This window comes from Talpa occidentalis, unplaced genomic scaffold (genome assembly GCF_014898055.3).
Source record: "Talpa occidentalis isolate TD23 unplaced genomic scaffold, MPIMG_talOcc4v2.1 talOcc4.5, whole genome shotgun sequence".
Classification (NCBI taxonomy): Eukaryota; Metazoa; Chordata; class Mammalia; order Eulipotyphla; family Talpidae; genus Talpa; species Talpa occidentalis.
Genome location: NW_023604861.1, coordinates 80243713 through 80268867, shown reverse-complemented (window position 1 = coordinate 80268867; position 25155 = coordinate 80243713).

Here is a 25155-nt window from a genome sequence, read left to right as displayed (position 1 = left end):
ATAGGCTAAGAACTGAGGTTAAATAACTTGCCCACATTCATCTAGCTTTCTTAAATTCTACATTCTGCTCCCTACTTACTGTTTTAGAAGCTGATTTGGAAATCAAATTCATGGATTCCTTTGCATGCCGTAACTATGCATCTACATCAGAAATAGTGATTCCTCCAAAATACTGCATCTTATATATATGCTCTAATTAATTTTTCCTATAATAAACAAGGCTGTGTTGTAGACTATTTATTCACCAAATTGTATTAAACACTTACCATGAGCTAGGCATTATTTGGCTCAATGGAGATAAGCAAGACATGATCTCTGACTGCAGTGGCATTAACATTCCAGTGTGAGGCCTAGACAATTACAAATAATTACACAAATTACTATTTAATTACAAATGTGAGAGACACAAGATCCCTGAATATGTTCAGCATAGGAGCTGGTTTGGTGTGGGAGGTGTGAGAAACCATCTCTGAGGAGCTGACACAGCAGAGGGAAGTTTCGCTGTTACTTGCTGGGCCCTTGAACAACTCTATGCCTCTATGGCTTAGTCTGTGAAATGGTGTTAAGTAGAATCCAATCCAGGAAGCCTTTGAGAACTATATTAACCTAATGACATTCTTACTAAGAATCCCTGGAATTAAGATCTCTTTGCTGTGCACAGATCATCTGAATGAATTAAACATGTAATTGAAAGACTCATCATGTGCTGCTCGAATGCTTTGCTGTACCAGAAATAAAATGAAAATGAAATCATTTTCTCTTTCAAATAAATATTACATACTGTGGGCTTCACTGGCTCCATACGCACTGTCCGATTGCATGGAGGCGATTATATTATTTATAACAAGTACAGATACTAAGCGACTCCTTCAGCTTAAGGCAGACAAGCACTGTAGGATCATTTCTTTCCTTACTCACCCACCCAATATTTCTTGTTCTCTCTCCTTGTAAAACCTGCAGACTGGTGTGGGGTTTTTTTAAATTTAATTAAATTTAAATTTTTATTTTTTAGACTCCAGTGCAGGTAGTCACTTTTAGAGGGTGTCTCTTTGCTAATATTTTGAGCAGGTCAATGCTAGCATTGTCTTGAGACTGGTACGAGAATTTCTTGTTATATTCTGGTGGGTCATGATTTGTTTGTGGGTTAGCTTTCTTGTGTAAATTTAGGCACTGAGTGTGTGTCAGGAAATAAAATGCCTGTAAATTCATGACTCTAAAAGGTTATATTTACCCTGTAATAGGACTCCAGTTGAGAAAGTTCTTATCTTTCTCTACAATGTGATAAAAATGGAAATAATCTTTGCCATTCAGGTTACTCACAATGTATCATGGGTTTCACACACAACTTTACTATGAGATGGAAATTGAACTCAATGATGTTAACTGATCTGTTCAGTGCCATACTGTAAAACATAAGAGTTAGGGTTTGAACTTGTTTGGAGGTTCTAGTAGGGAGCACAGTTGGTAGAGGAGCACATGCCCTGGGCCAAAGAACCATCTCTTTATTCAGGGAAGGCCATCCCCTATGACACAGGGGTATCTTTGGGAGAAAGACACATGAGCAGTGAGGGTGGAAGGGGACATCTGCCTCACTAGTCAGATCATCCAAATCACCCTTGGTGGCCAGTGGGGTGACAGATGTCACACAGCTTGATTTCCCTCATATCGTAGAGTCAGGATTTGAATCCAGTTCTTTTTAACATCCAAAGATGAGCTTTTCCACCTTCAGTGGGTTTAAAAGAAATGACTGCAAATTCTTTGGTATTTTTCCACATGGAGATGTTGGGTTTGTGTCTCCTCCCTTTAAACCTAGGTGGGTTTGTGACTGCTTTAACCAGAGACTGGCGGAATGGATGCTATGTAACTACTGAAATCATGCTATGTGATTGCAGAAGGTCTCAAGCTTTTTGCCTTGTTTGCTAGGGCATTTGCTCTTCGAACCCAAAATTACCAGGAAAGAAGCTCACAATCCAGATGCCTCTATGCTATGTGAACCCCCAAATACATGGAGTGGCCAAGTGTAAACACACAGCTATAGTGACAGTTCCAGCTAATCCCCAGGGCTAGAACTACGATTGAAGAAGCTCTAGGTGATTTCTCCCCTTCATACAGTTATCCCCAGATATTTGAAACCCAGACACTGGAGATTAGCCACACCATTCTCATCATGTCCTGTTCACATTTCTGTCCATAGAATTCTAAGTATAATAAAATCCTGTGTTTTATGCCTCTAAATGTGGAGTGATTTGTTGTGTATCTATGTTTCATGGAGTTGGAAGGGATTGGATGTTGACTAATCTTCCTTCTACCTAATAACCAGAATCTCATCTATTTCTAATCAATAGGTTATGTGGTGATGGTAAATGAGCTAAACCTGGTATTCAAAAGTGTTCTTTCTTGGCACCCAGAATTTTGAGTTTTTGCAATGATTAATTTTTTCATGAAACCGAAATTTTCAGCTTCTCTGGAAAATAAGACCTAGAATCATTGGGAATGAAACCTGGTAAGAAATTGGTCCTGTTTCTGAGTAGCAGTTACCTCCTTCCAGTGGGCCTTTGCACCCCAAGGTTAGAGTCCTCATGTCTCCGTTAGTATTGTAGGCTCTCCTTCTTGCCTGCTTACTGTGGGCATTTATGTTTGTAGACTTGGCAGATTAAATGATTTTGTAGCCTGCTTCTGAGTATTGAAAGGTGCTTAAGAATTCTTGTTTTTCCAGTTTACCTTCAAAAATTCAAATTCAGGTTATATGTATAGGAATTATAGTGATGATTGGAATACATTTTACTGCTATTAAAAAGAAGAGTTTAAGATGAGCATTAAATCTCAAATCTTATATTTAAATATCCATCCATCCTCATGAGAAAGGTGGAAGTGAACTTTATTAACTAGTTAATTTAGGAAAAAAAATCTTTATCTGGCATTCAATTTTGAAAAAGGAAGCTGTACTTCCATGTGGACTTAAATCTTGCTTTACTCAGCACTTATGAAATGGACTTGTTTTGGGGATGGACCCTTATTTACCAGAGTCCTTTCTGGAAAAGAATTTGGATTTGGGCATGAATCCATCCCTTTGAGATCCTTGAGTTAAAACCCAGCTTTTTTTGTAGTCATGGTAAATCATTTGATTTAGGAGAGCCATCAGTGTAAGTAGCTGCTATTTATTTCACTGGGGTTAGTAGAATATTAATGTGACTGCTGCCAAGTGTCTGAAGGGGTAAGAGGAAGAGAAGAAGAAAAAATCATATTTATGGAGCACTTTTAAAATTCATACCAGCACAGAATATCACATGTCTGTTTTCATTGGCAGTTTGGCAGAAGGGAATGTCAACTTTTTTTTTTTCATTCAAATTTAGGGTAAAAAATATGGAAAGTGATTACCAAGGGAAGTTGTGGAAACTCTTCCTCCATGGATGTTTTATAAAATCAAGGCTTGTAGATGGAAAGTCTTTCCAATGTAAGAGTAGGGCAGAGGTAGGAGGTAGGGAAGGCCAATAAGAACTTGGTGACCTGTAGACTCCCATCAGCGCTGTCAGAGCTGGTCAGTGGCCACACCCTCATGGTAGTAGACCTTAACAAACTGGCTTGGAATTGGCTGTGCATTGGATGGTCATTACTTATAGTTGATAGGCGTTTGTTGTTAGAATTGTGTTCTTATCAGGTAAATGCAATCTTGACACCCATCCATGGCTTCAGATTATTCTTTGATCCTGTTCAGCATGATGCAAATCACAAAGGGGACTGGTTGTCCATCTCATAAATGAAACTATGCTATGGTGTTGGTTTCTAATGTATAGTTTAATGTATAGTTTTAATGTATAGTTTTCAAATATTGGGAATTTTGTAAAAGTCAATTTGTGAATGCTTGCTGAGAGGAGAGCCAGCAAGGAACTGCGGATGCTGATTATAATAATGCTACTGGAAACCAGCATTGAATGATTAACTTCACTAGTGAGTTGCTGAGGCAGTCTTAGAAAATGATGGATGGATACAAAATGACACAGATTCCTTCCACGAAACAAACCTGCTGTTTTCTACTATTCAAAAAAAAAAGATTAATATATATTTCTTCATATTCCAGAAGGCAGACTCCCTGTTTAGTGATGTGAATCATCTTTTCTTTCAAAGAAATATTAATCCAGTCCTTTACATCCAATGACTAAAGTGACTAATGCCTGTTCTACTGTGGCGGATGCTATGATGCACTTGCCACAGCCTTCTACAGGAATGAAGAACTTCATTCCACAGTGTGTGTGGGTGTTCCTAGCAGAAACCCCCCAGCTGCCAGCACCCTACTGTGTTTACTGGGAGGAAGAAAACCTCACCCAGAATTACCATTCTTCCAGAGGCAACACATGGCACATCAATTGTTGATCAAAATAGGGATATGCAAAATTACACTAGACCACTCTTACTTCCATCAACTATAGCAGCTGGGGATCTCCAAGATTACCTCAGGCTTGATAACTCATTAGAAGATCCTTAAACATTCCCCAAAAGCTGTTATGTACCTGGTTATAATTTATTACAGTGAAAAAATATCGGTTGAACTCATTCCAGACAAAACCTCATAGGACAAATTCCAGGAAAGTTCCCATATGGTGCTTCCAGTTATCTTCTCCCAGTGGAATTGTGGACAGAACAAATTTCCCCAGTAACAATGTGTGGTAAAGCCCATGGGCTATTGCTTACCAGATAAGCTCACCTGAGTCTTTAGTATCCAAAATCTTTCTTTCAGGTTCCATCCATAAATATGATGGAATGCCCACATGAGTGATGTCTGTCTCCAACAGTGGAAAGAATCTTGACGTAGGATGGAGACATCTAGGATGATGCACTCCAAAATCTTGAATCCTTAGATTCCTTTAAAATTAAGATTCCTTCTTTGAGACCAGAGAAATAGTCCAATCTGCCTACTAACGGCTGGCACTACTTCCTTACTTTAAAAGAATACACAGGGAAACAACAACAATTTTCTAGGATCTTCTCATGAGTTAAGACTATGCTTTCAGTGATCATTTCTATAGCTTGTTATCTCATGAGTTTAAGTCACAATGAAACCATCCTGGAGATCTTCTAGGCCTGGTGAAGAATAAAAAGGGGCTAATCTCCTACAGAGGCTGCAGGATCTAGCCAGCATGTACCTAAAAGAACTGGGACCGTATTCATGGAATTGATTCTGACCATGCTTCATCAAAGAGAGCACACAACATAGGGTTGTATAAAGGAGAGTTTGATTTGGGATGCTCTCCTAAGATACAGAACTTAATGTCCTGGCAAGAAATCTGAGAGATGGTTTGAATATAATAATAGGATGGCTCTTAAAAGTACATTAGGTGAGGTAGAAAAGCATGATTGTCATGGTAGTTGAGTTTGAAGGAAAGGATTAAAGACTCAGATAAGTGCCCATGTTAGAGTGGCTATATTATCCGGGACAGAAAACTAACCAGAGGACTGTGTCTTATGGGAGGTTCCACAGGATACACCATTTTTTAAAAAACAGTAAGGGAAGCTCTGGTGAGAAAGGCATCAACATCACTAGGAAACTCCACAGCAGCTCAAGTTGATGGTAGGAAATGACAATGCAGAATTGGACTCACTGTTAGCAATCGGACCCTGAAACAAGGAGGTCAGGTAGAAGGGCTTAATAATCAGAGACAGACAGATGCAATTATCGTAATGACTGGCAGGCATTATGAGACTGTGATGAAGATATTTAATAGAACATGGCATCCCTCAGGGAGAAACAGATAGTAGCCAGTAAGGATACTGCTCAAATGTACAAATAAACAAAATTGAGGAAGGATGATTAGGAGACTGGGGGCAATCACCTATTAAAAAGTCACAAATATCTCCTAGTTTCCTAACCTGATGAAATTTTCTGACCCAGAACCTATTGCTAGAAGGAGAGATCAAGTCCCCAGAAAGAAGGACTTGGCAACACCATGGCAAGAATATACTAATGATAATTCCCGCGGTTTGTCCCCAAAGTGACCCACATCCATTTACTCAAGTAACAGTACAAAGGGGAAGAGGGAATATCCGAACATTCTGAAGGCTGTTGACTATTTATTTCAAGTTGGCATTGATAACCTATGGATCCCAAGTGTGGTCATGACCCCTCCTTCTCTCTGTTGTAGTAAGAGCAGATGGAGGTCAAGTAAAAAATAGTCTTGGCTCAGGTAGATCTTACATTAGGTCCATTGGGACCCAACTGATAGCCATTCCCCATACCCTGAATACTTGGAAAAGATGTGCTTGGTGATTATGGCAACCTCTAAATGGATCCTTGGCCCCCATGGGCTAAGGCTATCATAATAGGGGAAGCTGAAAGGAAATCTCTGAAACTGCCCCCTTTCTTGGGCCAACATAGTATTTAAAAAACCTGCATCTCCGGAATGGGGAGTGGTGGGAGACTGGCAGAACTTGGTGCCACCCTTCAAAATCTAAAGGTACCTGGGTGGTCCTTGTCTTAATCCTATTTAACTCACCAAGCTGACTCTTAAAATCCAGACAAGTCCTGGAAAATGCTTGTAGACTATTGCAGACTCAAAGAAGTAGTAGCGCCAACTGCTAATGGGGTATTTTTGCTAGAACAGATTGACACACCTTGGATACATGGTATGAGCTCATTGATTTGACAGATGCATTTTCCCCCATTCTTCATATGGAAGGGGATTGGTGGTATTCACTTGTAATGGACAAGCACATCTTTTCCAATTATTCAGGGTGTGGGAAATGGTATTACAGTCTTTCCCTAGAGCTTTGTTAACTTATGCATTCTCTGTCATAGTATATTCAAAAGATACCAAGAGTGTTTGGTAGAAGATTAATGTGTCTTGAGTCTGCTCGCTTAGCTGAAAATTCAGATTTTTCTAATAGAACTATGGGAAGAGGGAACAGTTTACCCCCAAATAACTGAAATGTCCTTCACTGGGAATGCCCTAGGATAAATGCCTGTTGCCATAGCCATTGTGGAGAGGCCCCATGTTTCTGATGGAGGAAGTTGGAATTGCCAACCTTGAGACTCCTGATTTTGAAATCAAGGGATAAGAGAGTGAGGTGGGATGTTAACATTTTTTTTAAAGAATTTATTTATTTTTTTAAAGATTTATTTATTTATGCATACAAGAACTGGGGTACAAGCTAGAGATGTGGAGGTGATTCACCAGAGACAGAGCGGGGGACAGAACAGGCAGACTGACTGAAATACACTGCTGAGGGGAGCAGTGGGTGAGACAAGAGAGGTCTGCTGCACCATTGGGGTTGCTCCCTGGCTTACCTAGGATCGAAATCATGCTGCAGAGGCTGTGCACTGCTTCATAGTGCAGTGCTTAACCCTTTGTGCCGTCTGGGAGGCCGGGGATGTTAACTTTAGAAGAACAACTTCAGGTGGATATTTTGGGTCAGGAACCAAGAAGTAATTAAGTTTCAATCATTTAATGGCATGGGCTTGAGGATTGCATGTGTTTTGGAAAAACAGTTCATCTTTTGGATGTCTACATTAAGCACATTTCAACCACTTCAGGTTATCTCTTAGCGTTGTTCACAATTTAATATTTTGCTTTATATCTTATTCTAGTCATTGCTGTGGTGAGCAAGTCAGCACAGATTTGTACCTCTGTCATGGGTACAATCTTCAGGGATACACTGGGCTTCTCATTGTGTGTCTCCTCTGTTGCAGAGGCATGGGTTTCCTTTAGGAATCGGTTGGCACTCATGCAAGTGTGATCCAAAATTGCTCCCCAAGACAACCTTGACCCATGGATCAATGCTTCATCTTTTCTTTCTTCGTGAACAATGCAGGCATCATACATGGTCCCATAGTGTCCAGAACCAAGTTTCATGTAACAGTGATCAGTTCGATAATGAATCCTTAAGTGGCTCTTTTCTCTTCCTTCCCTATTTCTTCTTGTTTCCACTGCTACCTCCTGAGATCAACTAAAGACCTTGCACTGAAATCTTTGTTGCAGATTCTGACCTTGGGGGAATGCAGCTTATGTTTGTAACATGATAGTCTCGTGGGTGCTCCCAGCCAGATGTTACCAGGAACTACACGTTAGCACACAATCTGCATTGTGTGTGCATGTGTCCTTTTCTGTACTCACTTGTTTTCTAAGTTACATAAAACAAGACAAAGCAGGTCAAGTTTCATTTCAAACAAGAGACATATTGAGGAATAGTAGCACTGAACAATTTTTGATTGGTCCTTATTTCCAAGGTCCTTATCTGTCCTAAGTGATTTATATACATTATTTAATTTACTCCTCAACTTAATCCTGGGTGGGGTGGTGGTGATCAGAAGCACTGTTGCCATCCTGTTTACATATAAGGAAACCAAGAATTCTACTAACTTGCTCTAAGTGTTGTGGATGGTGAATGGTGAAGGAGGCCATGTGATTCCCCTGTCTGATACCAGATCAGAGCTTTTAAATATCAGAAATCCTAAGATGCAGATCAATAATACTAGGCCCTGGGGGTGATCAATGGCCTTTGATCACCAACATTTAATGTGCAAGTAGTAAGAATGGGATTGCACACTGATTCGATTTTTCTCATGCAGCTCAGAGAGAATAGCTGGACCCCTCCAGCAGGATTGGAAGGTCTTATTCATCAGGCAGGTGAGGGTCAGAGAATGGGGCCATTTTGGCCTCCTGTCTGGCTTTGTCTGATTGCTGGAAAAGGGTGAGCACTGTGAGGTTTATTTATGGTTATATATAATGTTTATGATTATTTATGATATTAGTAAATAGAAGGTTCTGCCTGGTAATTTATGACTGTTCCTTGGGCTTTTAATCTCAGAGATGGCCTTAAAAATAATTTCAGTCTGTCATTAGAGGACAAATAGATGGTGTTTGCCATGTCAGGCTTTAAGTAGGAGCGGCTGGTAACACCTGGGAAACAAAACAAATAGGATTAGGTAATTTACAAAAGTGCTTCATTTTTCAAAACCTTCTCACTTTCCTCACTTCTTCATGTTATACTGAAGGATAATGTTTGTCTTAATTAGAAGAAACAGGTCATGACTCCAACAGCAAACAGATCCATTATTCTTCAAGAAATGTTAATCCTCCAGCCCGAGGTCAGGCTGTAAGGATAAGGGGTGCACTGGGAGAGGGTTCATCTTTGCTTTAAACTGTTGTTGAGCAAACATTTCCTTCTCCCAATCACAATCAGCTTCCATAGCAACCCAAAAATGTCTTTCTGAGGAGTGTATGCAGAATCTAGACCTTAAATCCATCTCGGGTCTAATAGTTTGGACTGAAATCTTTGAGGGTCCTTTGATAATAACAGTCATACACATTGCATTTGCTCTCCAAAGCTAGGATCAACCAAACAAGCAAAAGGTGACGTTTTTTCTTTCAGTTGTCTTTTTTCAAAGCTTATAGTTATGACTGTATCCTGCAGTTTGTAATAGGCATATAAATTTTTGTTACAATGCATGGAGTTATTTTCATGAACCAAATTTATTAATTTGGTGGGACTCTGATCCCAAATGAAAATGAAATAAGAACTGAAACAGGGCTACAGCCATCCAAGGACAGTGCCCAAGATAGGGCAGGCCACTGTTTGTGGATTTTCATCCGCATGCACAACTGTAAGACCACTCAGGCTCAGGGAACAACAATAATGGGTTTTATTTAACAAATGGGGAAACAAAGCATTACTAAGTCCACATGTGGCTGGCTTTCTCACTCTAGATAGTGTCTACAGTGTCTAGATGTCCCAGATGAAAAGCCACTCATCCAAGATGGCTCCATCTACTGAGGGCCTGGAGAGTGTGCTGCGCCAGCAAGCAGTGGCCTGGGATAAAAGTCATGGTAGCAGCCGAAGGTATTCACAGGTGGGGCTGCTAGGTGACACTGTAGCAGCCTCAGCCACAGACTGAAGGCCAGGATGAACAGCACTGCATGCTAGACCAAACAACAACTGAGGCAGCAGCATTGAGATGGTGCCAGATGATCAGATTAACAGCTCTTTGAGACTCCCGGCCTAGGGCCTTTGGTGTTCTTTTCAGGTGGTGGCAGCAACAGGACTGGAGGCAGGTGCAGCCGCCCTGTCGCTGCAAAACACTTTGGTTTCTCTCTTTGGAGGCCAGCTGCTGGAAGCCGCTTCTTTCTTCTTTCCAAGGCCAGGTTCTGAATTGGAGGAGCCCTGGAGTCTGGGGGATCCCAAGATGCTGCCTGTGCTGCCTTATATCCTCTTTTTGAGTCCCCCACCCTAGTGATAGCTCCTGATTGGACCATTTAAACTGGCTGGTGCCCAAGGGAGGGGCTGCTCACAAGAAGTAACTTTTCAAGTTTTCGGATAAAACCACCATGTTTTTCCAGTGGCTATGCTGATTAGGTGATGGTGGGTAATGGCGGTCTTGCCCTATTGGGCCCCTGTATCAGAATCACAGGTGCAAAAGCAGTAACTCAGGACTTATGTGTCCTTGCACAACTTCCTTTGACTGTGCCCATGTGCTAGGAGTGGAGGGGAATTAAAAGATGAACTGGATGCAGGGCATGTCATCCAGAAAATTACAGATTAATGGAGGGGGATAATAACAAATATATCCGAAATAATTAAAATATGAAATAGAGTCAAACTTCATCACCGGTGGTTTGTTATAGGAGCTTAAGGGCGAGTATTTCTAATGGAAAGGATCCAGCAAGTCTTTGTAGAATCCTTTGGATTTAGTCTTAAAAGGAGTGTTGATGTTGAACGCTCAGGGGTTGGGCTGGGTAGGCTATCTGAGGGAAGGAGCAGCCTGTGCAAAGGCAGAGGTGTGCAAGTGCCAGTGTGTGTGGGCAGTAGTGCACGGAGTGTGAGAGCAGTGCAGAGCTCAGGGAATTGGGAAAAGAGGGGGAAGGATTTGCCTCTTGGATGAGGAATTGTGGAGGAGCCCCATGGATGACTTAATCCTTTGTTAGTCAAGGCTGGGAGTTATTCATGGTCACATGGCTGGCAGTTGGCAGTAAGGTGGATTTTGGCCCCCATGGCTGAGTTTTCAGTCTAGTAAGCTTCTTCTTCCTCATTTCAGAATAGAAGTGATCTTTGACTTTGTTTTGTTTCTGGCCATCTATGACGGGTTCCTGGGGAGCCCATTTTGGGAGGGGAAAGGCACGAAGATACTGAGGGTTTTATCTTGGAAATCTACCAGCTTTGTGGTTAACTGTGAATAAGTTTACTCTTGCTTTCCTCCCTCACCCATTAGGATACCAGTTGGGCCAGGTCTGAGCCAGTAAGGTCTTGGTAATAGGCGCGTGGCTGGGGGTATGTGTGTGTGAGGGAAGGTTGTGTGTACGTGCAGATATGCCTGATGTCTCTGTACCAAGGCCAAATATGAATCAGCTTTGGACTTTTGTTCACTCAACTTGACACGGGCAAAAAGCCAGCACAAAAAAGAGTTTTTACTTTGCTCTAACGTGTGTTTGCTTCTGGGCTTAACTGGAGCTCAGGAAACAGCAAGTATTTCATTGACTAGGAAAGCCTTTTCTTGAATGTGGCCACCTGCTGGCTTAGCTGACAGATAAAGGCAAAGCATTCATGGCACTCCCATATTGGAAGGGGCCTCATCTGCCACAGGCTTCCCCTGACAGCGGCTAACTTCCTGGAGCTGGCTGATGAGCACCTCTCAGGGTTAGACTGTTGGTCAGCAAATAGTAATTGAGAGCTTAGTCTTTGCCAGTCAGGGATGCTGAGAGGATAAAGTGGGGGAAATCTAGGCAAGGGATTAACCCAGCAATAGAAATGGTAGCTTCCACAGTGTGGAGCACCGTCTGAAGCACTAGAAATCCAATGTGCAGGAATGTCCTGGTGGGGGCGAAGCTTCATTTTCCTCGATTCGACTTTGTGGAGTCCTTTTTCTTTCAAAGCCCTCGATTTCAGTTGACATCATCCTTATTTTACAAACTTAGCACCTAGGAAAACAACTGGAATTGTACTAAATCTGACTTAGTTTTTCTGTTAAATCCTTCATGTGTTTTGTGATTTTTTTGGTGTATGGTCTTCTAAAATGCAGTAATTACTTCTTTCCCTATTATTTTGGCCTGGCTTGAATTTAGTGTTTGTATTAGTTTGCTAGGGTAACTGGAATAAACGACCATAAATTGGGTGGCTTAAAACAATAGGAATTTATTCTCTCACAGTTCTGGAGGTTTAAAGGCTGAAGTGAAGGTGTTGGCAGAGCCAGGCTCCCTTTGTTGCATGCAGAGAAGTCCTTCCTGCTTAGTTCCAGCTTCTACTGGCTCCTGGCAGCCCTTGACATTCCTTGACTTGTAGATGCATCACTAATCTCTGCTTCTCTGTCATCACATGGCTTCCCCCCTGCGTGTCTTTGTGTATCAAGGCTTTTTATAAGAATACCAGTCATTGGACTTATGAACCACCCCAATATAGTATGACCCCCCTCTCGACTAATTATACCTGCAAAGACCCTATTACTAAAGAAAGTCAGGTGAGGCTCCAGGTGGACATAATTTATGCGGGGTATTACTCAACCCAGAATAATATTCATAAAGTGATTTTAGAAGAGAAGGAAGGATTATTCCTAATAGATGATAAAATTATTTAATTGTCTTCATTATGCATTTTATCCCTCTGAATGCTAGACTACCTGGAGTAATGGGGGTGCAGACTCTAAAGAATTGGGGAGTTAGTGTAGGAGTTCACAAGTGTGTGGTGACTGGGGCCAGGTGGCATGCTGCTCCAAGCTTGGCAGTGGCAATCACTGGTCAGTTTTGACCAAATCCTGCTGGTTCATCACAGTTCTTTCCACCCTTCCAAAAGGAGGTTAAAAGGACACATTTGTGTATTGGCTCTGACATTTATGACAGATGTAACTTTAAACAAATCACATAATCTCTTTGAGCCTCAGTTTCCTTACCTGTGAGTTAGGAATAGCAATTATTCCAGTCTTTCCTGCATCCACAGGCTTGTGGTAAAGATCAGGTGAGAGGAAATGTGAAAAGTCCTTGCCAACTTCCTGATGATCATGTCTGTGCATCTGAAGTGAGGGTGACCTTTCAAATCCATTCACTTCCTTGTTTTAAACCATCTAATTGCTCCTTCATGTTTATGATAAAGCCCAGGCTTGTTAACACAGCTTCAAAGGTCCTGTAGAATCTGGTGCCAACATACATTTTCAGCCTCAGAGTGGTTAAGTTCTACTCCACACTGAGTATAGACTTCCCTCTACAAGTCCTCTCTTCCAAGCACCTTCTCTAACTATCTAGCCCACGCCAGACAGTTCATTTTCTGGACCACCTAGTTTAGCATTTGATTATATTCTGTCTTGCATTATCCTTTGATTCTTTCTTCTAATCAGGTGAAATCTGTAGACGCGCAATAGATAAGAGCAGAGAAGTATAGTTGAAGTAGGAAGGTCTCTCCTACTCATCTTTTATTTTGGTGTTCTGTCTTTCTCTTTCTATGCCTTTCCCCCCACAAGTTTGGCTTGGTGGAGTATTGCTTGAAAATTACTGAATGGCGTTTAGGTTCAGAATATAGAGGTATTCTCTTTCTCTCTACTTCCTCCTCAGGCAGCATTAACACTACGGTGAAGAATTAAAAAAAACAACTATAAATGTATTAAAAAATAAAAGGACTAAGTGTATATGTGGGGTAGCAATGATTGATATCAATCAACAGATCTCTGCAAAGCAAACACATATGAAGAAATAACTGGTCAATCAAACAGTACAATCAAACAGTGATAGGAACATGCATTGGACTTTTGCAAAAGGAGAACATCTGTTGCTTGAAGAATGATAGGGAAGCTCTTCTTTGGAGATGGCCTGCAGTGAGAGGGTGGGAGTAGAAAGTGGAGCTGAAAAGAGAAGACAAAATGAAGATCTTGGGCACTGTTGATCTCACTCCCTCCTTCTCTGTGCAACCCTAAATAGCACTTGTCCTAAAGTTGAATCTTCTCTAAAGAAATTGAATTTACTCTTTGGAGAAGGACTAATGTGAGAGTTACTGTCCCAGTGTAAAACTCTCTTCATTCTGGAATTGAGGGGGTTTCTAGATATAAAGCCTGGCTTTCTGTCTCTTCACTAGAAGCAAAGCTTGCCGGCGGATAAGCCATACTCTTACTCACAGAGTTCCTGGTCAGCTGTTCTATGGCTTCCACTTAAATGTAAAAAGAGAAATGAGGCTAATCAGAACATTTGAGCCCAAATGAAAGAGAAAGCCAAGAGAAACAAAATGAGCCCACAGGAAACGGAAATAGCTGAAGGGGTAGAGGTGCACTTAAAAAATTAGAAACTATCCTTTTTAGTGTCTAAAAAAATTTTAGTGACATTTGAGAAAATACTGCACCCATAAACAATAGAGTTTCATAAAAAGAAGAAAATGGGTAAAATAAGATTTTGTGAAATATGAAAGATGATTACTAACAAAATTGGCATGCAGACTGAAAGACTAAGATTATAAGAACTTAGAATACAAAGAATGTGTGTGTGTGTGTGTGTGTGTGAGAGAGAGAGAGAGAGAGACAGAGACAGAGACAGAGAAAGAGAAGAGAAGAGGAGGGGAAGGGAAGGAGAAGGGAGAAGAGTAGAGGAGAAGAGGAGAGAGAGGAGAGAAAAGGAAAGGGTGGAGAGTAAGAAGGAATTAGAAAGAAAGGTAAGAGAATGAATCAGGAATTTTATCCTCTGAATGATAGATTGGCTTTAATAGGAGTCCCTGAATTGGCAGATGAATCCATGAAGAAATTATTAAATAAAAAGAAAATTCCCTAGAACTTGAAGGAGATACAAGTTTTCAAATGAAAAGGACCTGCCACGTATGGACTGGAATAATAAAAAGAGCCACACGAAGACAAATAAACATTATTTTTTTCATTAGAGGTAAATATTAAAGGCTTCTTGAGAGGGAAAGTAGGCAATTTAGCAAAGAATAAGAATCAGTGTCTTTTTATGTTCAGAGACATGAAAGTACCAGAACTGGGCAGCTTATAAACAATGTACCTTTTTTTCTTACAGTTCTGGAGGCAGGTTGCCCAAGATCAAGGTACTAGCATGGTTATGTCCTGGTGAGGCCTTCTGCCTGGCTTGTAGTTGGCCCCTTCTCATCATATCCTCCATGATGGAAGGGGACTGCCATACTCTCTGGAGTCTCTTTGATAAGGGCTCTAATCTTATTCATGATGGTGCCACTCTCATGACCTAAGTACCCCCGCCCCCAAAGGTCCCACCTCCCAATATTGTCACATTGACATTAGGATGTTGACATATGTTGACATATGAATTTTGGGGGGACACAAACATTGAGATCATAGCAGTTAGTCTGGCATTAAACTTCTTAACAGCAATGCTAGAAGACATGGAATGATGCTTTCAAAATTTTTGTTCTAAAAATTCTATGCCTACTGGGACCTCCCTGATGGCACAGGTGGTTGAGCGCAGCACTGTGAAGCTGTTGGCAGCCTCTGCAGTGCTGGTTCGATCCCCGCTGGCCTCGGAGCAACCCAGGCAGACCTCTCCTGTCTTGCCCGCTGCTCCCCTCAGCAGTGTATTTCATCAGTCTGCCTGTTCTGTTCCATGCTCTGTCTCTGGTGAATCCTCTCACCCTCTGCGCATCTGGCCTGTACCCCAGCTCTTGTATAAATAAATCTTTTTTTTTGAAATTAAAAATAACTAATTTATTAACCAAAAAAACCCTACCAGAATAAGGGATTGAGTTCTAGCTTTGCCACTAATCTTTTGCCATCCTTCTTTCCAATATTTATAAAATAAATCTTTTTTTTTTTAAGATTTATTTATTTATACAAGCACTGGGTACAGTCAGAAGCGTGGGAGGGTGAGAGAATTCACCAGAGCCAGAGCGGAAAGCAGAGCAGACAGACTGAAGTACACTGCTGAGGGGAGCAGCGGGCGGCAGGAGAGGTCTGCGCAGCATGTGGGACCCTCATCAGGCAGCTGGGGATTGAACCAGCACTGCGAAGGCTGCGGGCAGATTCGCAGCCCAGCGCTCAACCTCTGAGCCACCGGGGAGGCCCTATAAAATAAATCTTTAAAAAAAAATTCTATGCCTATTCAATCTATCAGTCAAATTTGAAGTCAGAATAAAGATCATTTTTTAAATCATAGATTTAGAAAAGATTATGACCATGAACTCTAAGGAAGCGATTAGAGAGTATGTTTCAAGAAAAAAAAATCAAGGTGGCGAATTAAGAAAAAACCCATGGAAGAGAAAAGTTCCAATTCTGAGGATCAGCAAACAGAAACCCCAGCCTGTAGCTGGGTCTCAGGTTGAGGGAGAAAGTAGTACTGATTGGCAATGAAAGACAGGGGATGCTGTGAAAGAGGTCTTCTTGGCAATGCGGTGGAGGAGAGAGCTTATAGATTAACTTTTATATTGACAACTTTGAAAATAAATAAATAAGTAAAACTTTGAGACTATTATAATGTTACAGAAAATGAGAAGGAGGAAAGAAGAATCAGAAACTCCAGGAAAACAGCAACAACACAACTAAATCGTACAAGAAAGACATGGTCCAAGTATAAAGCAAACACATCAATGGTATGATTTTGACCCATTGATAGAATGAAAAAAAGGAAATTCCATTTGAATAAAAGCCAGAAATGTGTCATTTTTTATTTTATTTATTTATTTTTTGAGTACAACATTGTTTATTACATCATTGCTAAAAATAGCAAAACAACATGAATAATATCAATACTTGAAAAAATACGTATGGAACAGTAAATGATATAAAGGAAAACTATGCAGCTACTAAAAATAATGAGATATCTCTGGGTGTTGACATGAAAAGAACTCCAATATGTAGAATTAACTTTTTTTATGGTTAAGTACGAGTATACTTGCAGAAGGAGAGAGAACAATCCTTTTACATGTCAATTTTCTTTTTTTTTTAAAGATTTATTTATTTATTTATCTATTTATTTTAATAATAAATTTTATTTTTATATTCCCCATACAATTGTAACCCCCCCATTCTGACCCCAATGCCTCCCCTCCCGCTCCCCACCCCCCAAAAAGTGTCTCTGGTTCATAGTTTTTTGTTGATTTTGATTTTCACTTTCTTATAGTTATTCATTTTCCTGGTCCCTTATTTAAGTTTTCTAGATTCCTGCTATGAGTGAGACCATCCGGTATTTTTCTTTTTCTTTCTGGCTTATTTCGCTGAGCATGATCCCTTCCAGCTCCATCCATGTTGCTGCAAATTGCATGGGTTTATCTTTTTTGAATGCTGAGTAATATTCCATGGTGTATATGTACCACATCTTCTTGATCCAGTCATCTATTTTTGGGCATTTGGGTGGTTTCCAAAGCTTAGCTATTGTAAATAGAGCTGCTATAAACATAGGGGTGCAGGTGTTCTTTGGAATTGATGTTTCTGTGTCCTTTGGGTAAATACCTAGGAGTGGAATTGCTGGATCATATGGAAGCTCTATGTTTTTTAGGTCCAGAAATCTCCACACAGCTCTCCACAGTGGTTGGACCAGTTTGCACTCCCACCAACAGTGCAGGAGAGTTCCTTTTTCTCCACATCCTCGCCAACATTTGTTGTTGCTAGTTTTTTTAATATGTGCCATTCTCACTGGTGTAAGATGGTTTCTCATGGTAGTTTTGATTTGCATTTCCCTGATTACAAGTGATGTTGAACATTTTTTCATATACCTGTTGGCCATTTGCATTTCCTCTTCAGAGAAGTTTCTTTTTAGCTCTTCTGCCCATTTTTTGACTGGATTATTTTCTTTGTTGTTGCTGAGTCTCGTCAGCTCTTTGCAGATTTTTGTGATCAGTCCTTTATCATTAGTGTTGTGTGCAAAAATGTTCTCCCAGTTGGTGGGGTTTCTCTTTGTTTTTGTTATTGTCTCTTTTGCTGTGCAGAAGCTCTTTAATTTGATATAGTCCCAGCTGTTTATCTTTGCCTTCACTATCACTGCTTTGGGCGATGTGTCTGTAAAGATGTCTTTGATGTGCATATCACGTAGTGTTTCACCTATATTTCCTTCTATGTATTTTATGGTTTCAGGTCTTATGTCTAGTTCTTTAATCCATTTTGAGTTGATTTTTGTGTATGGTGTGAGGTAGTGGTGAAGCTTCATTCTTTTGCATGTAGCGACCCAGTTTTCCCAGCACCATTTATTGAACAAACTTTCTTTGCTCCAATGCATAGTCTTGGCCACTTTGTCAAAGATTAGTTGACCATAAATCTGTAGGCTTATTTCTGGATTTTCTATTCGATTCCATTGTTCTGTATGTCTGTTCTTGTTCCAATACCATGCAGTTTTGATGATTATGGCTTTGTAGTAGAGTTTGAAGTCTGGGAGTGTGATGCCTCCATTCCCTTCTTTTTTTTTCAGGAGAGCTTTGGCTATTCGGGGTTTTTTGTGATTCCATATGAATTTCATCAATAATTGTTCTATTTCTTTGAGGAATGACATTAAAATTTTGATTGGAATAGCATTGAATCTGTAGATTGCTTTTGGTAGGATGGCCATTTTAATAATGTTTATTCTTCCAATCCATGAGCAGGGGATGTCTTTCCATTTCTTTGTGTCTTCTTCTATTTCTTTTAACAGTGTTTTATAGTTTTCTTTGTATAGGTCCTTTACCTCTTTTGTTAGATTTATTCCCAAATATTTGATTTTTTTTGTTTCAATAATAAAAGGGGTGGTTTTTTTGATTTCTTCTTCTTCAGATTTATTGTTTGTGTATAGGAAGGCTACTGACTTTTGCGTGTTGATTTTGTATCCTGCCACTTTACTGAACTGATTGATGAGTTGAATTAGTTTTTCTGTGGAGTTTTTGGGGTTATCTATGTATATTATCATATCATCTGCAAATAGTGATAGTTTGACTTCTTCTTTTCCTATTTGGATTCCTTGTATGTCTTTCTCTTGTCTTATTGCTCTGGCTAGGGCTTCCAGTATTATATTAAAAAGCAGTTGTGAGAGTGGACATCCTTGTCTTGTTTCAGATCTTAATGGAATTGCTTTCAGCTTTTCACCATTGAGAATGATACTGGCTGTTGGTTTGTCAGATATGGCCTTTATGATGTTGAGGTATGTTCAACGTTATCCAACACATCAACAAAAAGAAATATAAAAACCATATGATAATATCAATAGATGCTGAGAAAGCTTTCGACAAAGTGCAACACCCATTCATGATAAATGTGTCATTTTTTAGTTTCAGCGTTTGAAATTCACTTGTGTAAACTGTTGGACTTAACTATGATTACCAACAGAATACTATTTATCTTCATAATTTTAACATGACAGGTATAGCTTGACAGAGGTTGAAGAGTAGAAGAGAGGGAGAAGGAAATCGTTGTGAACAGTTGATGGAACAAGAAATGAGGCTTTCATATGTTGAGTGGAAGACCTGAAAGTGTAACTTAATTAGATGAGGAGGAGGATGGAAATAAAGAGAGGTGATATAGATGACTTAACTCTTCATTGATCATAGTGGAAATAAGTAGATAATGTCAAAAGATAATAAATCACAAACTAGAGCTATACATCTATTGTATAGACAGTAGACATCACCACCAGGAGAAATAAAAATATAAATGATTAAAAGTGCTTACCTCTGGGAAGCAAGACTGAGTGAAGTGATGGGGGATGTCATAGATTTTCAGTGTTGAGTAAATCATTCCATACAGTATTTACATTTTTAAAAAACCATATATGTGTATTATATAATATTTTAAAAGTAGACGTGTATACAAAGAAAACTACTGGGTGACCTTTGAAACTTGCTTTTAGCTCTCAATTTTAATTATAATTAGCTGAAATTTCAGCTCAGCTGAATATAACTGTAATTAAAAATCTCAACTGCCTAATGGCAGACAATTAGCTGGAGCTGTCAGGAGCCAAAAAGAATGATGGGCAGTTGGAAGACTTTGCTGTAAGGCTTGGCAGCGAACTGCCAAGGATTCCCGCTCTCTGATTCTTCCTTCATGTCTTCTAATTCCAAGGAGGCAGCAGAATTTATGGCAGTACCCTTGGCTTTGGCCTTCACTACAGACCTCTATTCAAGTCTTGGCTCCACCACTTATTGTGTGAGAGACCTTGGGCAAGTTATTTAACCTTTCTGAAACTGTATTTTGTCAGCTGCAAAACAGGGAAAACACTTGCAGTGTTAAAAAGACTGAGTGAAATTATGTGAATACTAGTCATCATACAGTGCCTGGCACACTACATATACTCAATCAGTGGAGCTATTAGGGAGTAAAACAACATTTTAAATGGTTGAAACACTTGCTGTTCTGGATAGACCTAGGACTTTTCCATGTGGCAGAATCTGAAACATGTAAAATGTTCTCTTGTAGCCTCTGTAATTCCCTTGCCCAGAATAGCTGACACACCTCATCTCTGGTACCACTTTTCACTCATGGCAGACACAGCTAAGTGATTTCAGCATTCTGCTCTGCTAGGTTTGGATGTGGCTTCAGGATTCTTTTCAGTACAGCTTTTGAGATAGCCATTACTAGTTAGTCAGAATTGACACGGAGGTAAAATATATTTTTCATCTTTGTTTTTCTTTTATTTATATATGCATACAAGAGCTGTGGTGTGGGCCAGAGGTGCAGAGAGGTGAGAGGATTCACCAGAGACAGAGTGGGGAGCAGAACAGTCAGATGGACTGAAATACACTGCTGAAGGGAGCAGCGGGCAAGATAGGAGAGGTCTGCTGTGCATGTGGGTTAGCTCCCTGGTTGGGGATCGAACTCGTGCTGCAGTGGCTGCCTATAGCTTCATAGTGCTGAAATGTAACCCCTTGCACCCAAGGATGCCCTATTTTTTATCTTTGATTAGACAGTAGGCCATCATGGTGGTTCCCAGTCCCCAAGACTTGGTGACTCTTTAGTTGCCTGTAGTTACAGTGTGCATCAATTCTCTGTAGTGATGCACAGTGATGCCACCATGGGTGTCTGGGTTGCCATAGCTTTGGAAACTTCATGGACAGGATTGGTGGAGGAAGGCTTAAATGAATCAGTGTTGGCTCATAGCTATCCCTAAGAGTTTATCATTATTAGCAGGTTAGGAGCATTTAGAAGATGAGGATAAAGACTTGATGACTATAGGAAGATCTTGGAATTGTTTGGATTATGAGAGGATAAGTTGTAGGGGACTCTCAGTTGCACTTGATTTCAGTGACTGCAACTTCCAGACACCAACCGAATCCTTAGTCTATTAAGTAGCTTCATATTATTTGGTCAAATATCTTTGAATTTGTGTACTAGGTTGCTTGCCTCCCTGGAACCTTTTTCTCCAGGGTATTGCCTACTTGTAGGAGGGACCACACCATCAAAATGTCATTTCCTTAGTCTCTAGAATGTCTTCCCACGACAGCATCGAAGTCTATAAATCTTACTTTGGATATTGTCTTAGTATGGTTCTATAAGAATTCATGCAAGGTGGGTGTAGTAGGGGAGCGCTTAGTGCATGGAATCTGGGCTGGTGGGACCTGCTCCGGAGCTGCTCTTGAGGTTCAAAGAAGACTTTGCTTTCCTTCACATGAAAACAGGAGATTGCCAGCTTTGGGCTTGGTGTCAGTTTAAGTATTATCATTTAATCACTGCCTCCTTTATGCTTTATCTGAGAGAAAAATAAGCAAATTCCAAAATCAGTCCCTTTAGGCTCGCGAGCTTAGAACTAGAGATTTTTAGGGAAACAAATCTTAAATGGCAGTTGTAGATAGACTGAAAGTCATAGGTTCTGGCTCTGACACATACTGGCAGCTGAGTGATACAAAGCCACACATTTTTGTGGTGTCGTCTCTTTTACACACCTGCTTTTCCTGGGCTTTCAACTGGAATGCTGCTCAAAAGGGAAACAATGTGTGAAAAGAAACACACTCTCTCTCACACACACACATGCAGGTACTTTTCTGTGGGGGTGGGAGGGATGTGTGTGGGTGGGGAGAACGAGAGTGTGAAATCAAAAGGATGATTAAGAGAATTTGACAAAGAAAACGACTTCTTCCACCCATTTAACACCCACATTAATCCACTTGGATGATCAAATGCAAAAGACAAAGAGAATTACAACCTTTTCCAGGCCAAGAAATAATAATTATTCAGAGGAAAATCTTGGCAAAATGAGGAATAAACCAAGCTAAAGGAGAGAGAGACAGAGACAGAGACAGAGAGAGAGCGAGAGAGAGAGAGCGCGAGCGCTGTGGTGGTTAAGCAGGTTTTGTACATTTTGTCTTGTTTCAGTTTAGAAAAAATAGAAAAAGTCAAACTCAATTTGAAAAAGTAATGGAAAACTGGTGGTTGTGGTGATTCCTGGTCTCCCTTTTGGTGCCCTTTTCTTGGTAGAAGCAGAGAAGAGATCCATCGAGGAAAGGGTGAATTCTCCAGACTGTGCATGTGGAGCCTGTGTCATTCTATCCAAACTGCGCCTACTTAAGTGCTGGGCTTTATTTTTATAAGCTCCGCTGTCCCTTGATAGAAGGAGGGAGTGGAAGTGGGAAGAGGTAACGTGTGAACAAGGTTAGAAGCAGAAAGAAAAGGGAAGGAGAAAAAAAGCGGAAAAGTCCAATTTTCTTTGGAAGCATGTTGTATTGTTAGGCTCTCCTGGCTCTGTTCCAAGGGCTCAATTGAAAGTGAATTTCTTTTATTGAATTCCATCCAGAGATATCATAACCTCAAAAGGCTACTATTACCCAGAGGGCTTCAGATGGAACCATTTGTGCGTGACTCTTGAAATGCAAGAGTCACAATTGTCACTTGACAACACGGGACCCGTCAGTCCAGCTCCTTCTGTGCAGGGGAATTGTTGACCCAGTCTGGCCCTCTGGGCCCCTTCAGAGGGACTAGTCTCTGTTTCTCAGGCTTTTTCACTCAGCAGGTGTAGCAGCAAGAAAACTGGTGAAATTTTACAAAAACAACAACAAAAAATGGCAGTCATAGACTCAGAGTGATTTAAACATCAAATCCCTTCACTGTGCAGGCAGAATAATGGGTCATAGGTGACTGGTCAGGTCTTCAGGGTCCTTGACACTAAGTTGTCTTTTTTTAAAACCAAAAGAGGCAGTGATAACATTATAGAATTGTTCAAACCAAAACACAGGCTAAGTGAAGACAGTAAATGAAGGGTAAAGGATTTTGGGAAGAGGGTAAAATAAAAACTTTCTGATATGTGTGGGTAATTTTTTCTTTTGAACTGGCATAGCAAAGAGAGCTGTATGAAGTGCTAGATAATAGTGGCTTTTCAAGTGTTTCCCACTTTGTCCTTCTTTCCCCCGTTTTATCCAATCCCTCCTTCCTCTTTAAGCACCTCCTTCTATTTTATCGCAGCCTGTATTCCTTCTTTTTCTTCCTTCCTTTCAGCATTAAGTAGTGGGAGGTGCTTCCCAAAGCTTAGCTCTGATAATAAACCTCTTGTGTGGTGACTCCATTTATTCTTAGATACACACAACCTGTTTTGAATGGGGCTATGGAGAGAAACTCAAATAGAATTAACCACTCTTTTCAGAAGTTGTTGAATACAAGCTTTGGTTCTCAAAAATCAAGTTTCAATGACTGGCTTCTTTTGAACAAAATGCAAAGGAATTCAGAATAATAAGTGTAACAAGATGGAGAAAATTTTATTCACCAGTATTCTTGAGGAAAGCACTGTATGCATTTGGGAGAATTACTTTGATAAAACACTTTCACTGGGGATTAAGCCCCCAAGTATGCACATGTAACAAAAGATGGTCGCTAAACTGCCTTCTGAGGAGGAGGGGTGGTGAGTTCTGTTCCTTGGGGAGTTCTTTGTTTTGCTGAATTCAGTGATGGGTTTGGTCAGTCCCTCTGGAGAAGGGAAGGACTGGATGCCTAGGAGAAGAGGAAGTTCATGTTTCAGGATTTTGAGGGAGGGAATCTGAGCAAAAGAGAGACATAGAAGAGAAACCCCAAAGCCTTGGGGGTTGGGGAGACTGTGTCTGCTTTCTTTGTTCAACTTTTTATCGTGAAAATGAGAAATTTTTCTGTTGCTTACCATGGTATATTCTGTCACTCATAAAGTTTTTCATGACGTGTGCCTTGGTCACCAATGCTTATGTGAATAGATTAGTCTTTGAGAAATAAAGGATGCATTATTCTGCACCAGGTTTTAAGCAAAGTGAAAACAGTCACTGCACATGTAGACCCAAGACCAGGCAATGAAGACCTGGATCTAAGTTGCATAAAGAGTACAGATTTCAGCTGAAAACGGCAACATGGCGAAAAGACAAAATGTTGAAATGTCTATATAAAAGTGCTTTTGGAATTTTTTTGCCACCCAAAATTCTAAACATACTTTCAAAGGCCTATTTACTAAGTAACGTGAGTTGATGTGGAACGAACACTGGATTGGGAGTTACATTCTTTTATGAATCAGTTATGAGATATTGAGCAAATATTCATCTATCTGGGTCAATTGTTTCTTTATATCTGCCCTGTCTAATTCCTAGTGGTGTTGTGATGATCAAATTTGGGAATGCAGAGATTCAGCATCCATTTGTGATATAAACCTCCTAATAAAACTGGAATAAAATGAATATATCTCAACATAATAAAAGCTATACATGACAAATTCACTCTGTGGTGAGAAACAGAAATTTTTCCCCTAAGATCAGGAGTGAGACAAGGATAGCTACTCTTACCATCACTATTCAACATAGTATTGGAAATCCTAGCTGAAGCAATTAATTAGGCAAGAAAAGTAAAGGAATCCAAGTTCCAGGTTATACAACCTCTCACTTCACAATCATTGAGAAATACAAATCAAATCCGGGATGAGATATCAACTCACACTTGAGAGAATGGCCTATATCAAGAAGATCAGTAACAGTGTATTTGCTAAGGTGAGGGAATAAAGGAACACTGTTGGTGGGACTGTAAACTGTTATTCCCTTATGGAAAATGGTATGGAGATTCCACAAAAAATTAAAAATAGCACAGTCATTCTGGAGACTGCAACTGCAGAGGAATCTCCTGAAGAAAGCTGAAAGGTGCTGTCTCTACTCACTGCTGTGGCCATGGCCCATTGTCTTCCTCAATGGGTTGGGCTCTTCTCCAGAAATGCTGTAGGATCATCCTAACTGCCATGCATCTAACACTCGTCTTAAGAAGACTGGAGTTGTTGAGATGTTTTCTGTTTCTGAAGAGTGAATTCTTGGAGCTGATACCTCCATCCACCTTGAAGAGACAGGATGTGTCTT